The following is a 3,230-nucleotide window of genomic DNA, read 5'->3' on the forward strand; positions in this document are numbered from 1 at the left end:
ACAGTGTTTTTATTCATCAACCAATAAGAGAAACACATGTACAGAAGGACATCCCCCATCATGGAGAAAAAAGACTGCAGAAAGTGATCGGAGTGTTGTTTAAGTTCTTTTATTGTAGTAAATAAAGCAATCACAAATTTTCATTTTAAACCATCTTCAGGCCCCAACTCAGTGGCATCAAGTACACCCATAATGTTGCTCAACCATACCATCACCTAATTTCAGAATGTTTTCATGGTTCCAAATGCCAGCTCCATGTTAGAAAATTTGATGGGTTCTTGGATATCTGGGATTTGGAGAGGTGAGAGAAAAGTACCAGGAATGGACAGACTGGGAGCGAACCATGTGAGCAGGGTCAGATGTGTGAGGAGAGAGGATGACAGACCCATGGGGACCTTCCTCTCCTGTCAACAGGACTTTCTTTCTCTGTTCCTTTCAGGGTCATCTTCCAGTAATTGATTTTTGTTTCTTTGTTTGTATTTTAGACAGAGTCTCACTATGTATCCTTGGCTTGTCTGGAACTCCCTATGTAATATCAGGCTGGCCTCGAACCACAGAGATTTATCTGCCTCTGCCTCCCGGTGCTGGGGTTAAAGGTGTGTGCCACCATGTCTGGCATCCCTTCCAGTAAAAGGTTTGGGGAAAACAGGTATTGAGTTTGTATTCTTTCCTAAGGGAGCAGCCTTTATCCTCAGTGGTGTGTTCCCAAACACCATCTCAACCCTGCTGAGTAGCATACTCTGTCTTGTCCTGTCATAGTCCCTATGCCCCAAGTCTGATTCTCCTTCAATATGTCACTGCTACTGCTGTTCCATGCAGGACTCAACCAGGAGATGAAGTGGCACACTGTCTTTTGTCCTTTTCTTTTCTTGAGCTGTCATTCCTCCTGGCATCTCTGCTATCAGGCTGTGGGGTATAGAGTCTTATGGGATGGAGATCACTAGAGGGAATTTCATCATGGGGTTATATGGTTAGATGTGGTTTGAGTGTCCTCCAAGGTATAGATGCAGAAATCTAATCTCTGGTTGAGTATAAACACAGTGGGAACATAACTTAATCAAATCATGATGTTTAAAAGTGAGGTGACCATTAGGGTCGGGGCATCAGGATTACCCCCAGTGGCTATCTCTCATCATGTGATACTGGGTGAACCATTAAGATTCCAACAGCAAAAAGGTCATCAACAGATACATGGCCAGTTGACTCTGTACCTCCACAATCTGAGCCAAAATAAATCTCCTAAAAACAAAGTAAGACCACTCTAGGCTTTGTTATAGTAATGTGAAATACCTTAATATGAGGGAATATGTTTAAACTTCATTCTAATTTTCATGATTCCAAGAGTCTAAATAACCAAGATCACCAACATTACACGCAGTTCCTTGCCAATACACTCTCTCATGCGTATTTGTTGATCATACTGAATTGGAAGTAGCAGCTAGACCAGTGCTGATCAATCAAAATGCCACGTGAGACATTTATGCTCAAACAAACAAAAACAAGAAGCCACTGAAATGAAAGAAAGAAAGATTCCTTGGTGACCCTTCCCGCTCAATTGTTCTCTCCTAGGACTCCTCATCCACCAGCCTTAGCTGGAACCCATATTCTTGCGTCACTCAGCACTCATCAGAGAAGCTTCATCTTGCAAGGGATGGTTATTCACAGAGTGACCCACAGCTGGAGAATGTGCAGTGAGAGACTATGGAGCACTGTGTAATAAGATGTTTATATGAAACTCCTCCCCTCGAGGCTCAGACATCTATGTGGAAGAGGAGAAGCAGTGTAAGAGACAGAGGTGGTGAGTGACCCCAAGGAGGCAGCATCTCCCATACACAGCAGGGCTGGTGCCCACGGGAGTTTACAGGCTGTGACAGCACGCTCGAGACCTGCTCCAACTCAAGCCAGACACAATCTCAGCACTGAGAAGGGGAAGTAGGCACAGAGCCCCTAGCCAAGAAGCTGTTTGCTTTTGCTATCTGCTGGGAGAAGGAAAGTCGGTTTTGTCCATTGGAATGTCACTGGGTAGAATAACCACACCCCAGAGAAGGCTCCATGCTCAGTGGTTACCCAACACAAACCAGGTTCCATGCCTTTTTGTGTGTGTTTTATTGACTTTTTTTGGTCATGGTTTTATGGGGGGGGGCTGTTTTTGTTTGTTTGCTTCCTTATTTTTTGTTTGTATATTTTGCTTCTGGTTTTTGGTTGTCTTAGTGTTCTACTGCTGTGAAGAGACACCATGACACCATGACCAAGGCAGCTTATAAAGGAAGACATTTAATTAAATTGGTATGCAGATAAGCTGCATTTAAGCTGGAATCTTCTACTCCTTGTTCTCATGGGCTCATGGCTATATTACAAGCAAACCCATTCAGTCTAATTTTAAAAGTCCTCACCATGAAAGTTCAGAGTCTAAGAGTCTAAGACTCAGGCAGTCTCTTTAGTTGTGAGTCCTGTACAATGGCTTTCTAAGGGTTTCTATTGCTATGATAAAATACCGTGACAATGAGCACCTTAGGTAACTGGGCGGTGGTGGCACACACGTTTAATTCCAGTACTCAGGAAGCAGAGGCAGGCGGATCTCTATGAGTTTCAGGACAGCCTGGTCTACAAAGCTACACAGAAAAATCCTGTCTTGAAAAACAAAAACAAAATAGCCAAACCAAAAAAGAACACTTGGGTATAACGAGTTTATTTCATCTTACACTTTGATATCAAAGCCAGGGCAGGGACTCAGGGCAGCAACCTGAAGACAGGAACTGAAGAAGTCATGGGTGAATGCTACTTATTACTCGTTCCTTCATGACTTGCGCAGTCTGCTTTCTTATACACCCCAGGACCTTTTGCCCAGCGATGGCACCATCCACAATTGGATGGCCCTTCCATATCAATCACTAATTAAGAAAATGACACACAGCCTTGCCTATAGGCTAATCTTACTGAGGCATTTTCTCAGCTAGTTCTCTCTTCTCAGATAAATTTAGCATTGTTAAGGTGAAACAAACAAACAGACAAACACCTAGGACAAAAGGTCTAGAGTAAATATTACCATTCCAAAGGGAGGGAGGGTGATGGGGGTATTCAATTCTTCTTCTTCCTTTTATTTAGTCCAGAACCTCAGCCCATAAAATTATCCTTCCTTATGATAAGGAGGAGGTGGAACATCTACAGATCTTCCATGATGGGTGGACCCTGTTTATTACATCTACAGGCGCCAAGTTTGAGAACCATTA

This window comes from Mesocricetus auratus, unplaced genomic scaffold (assembly GCF_017639785.1).
Source record: "Mesocricetus auratus isolate SY011 unplaced genomic scaffold, BCM_Maur_2.0 Super-Scaffold_100004, whole genome shotgun sequence".
NCBI classification, from domain to species: domain Eukaryota; kingdom Metazoa; phylum Chordata; class Mammalia; order Rodentia; family Cricetidae; genus Mesocricetus; species Mesocricetus auratus.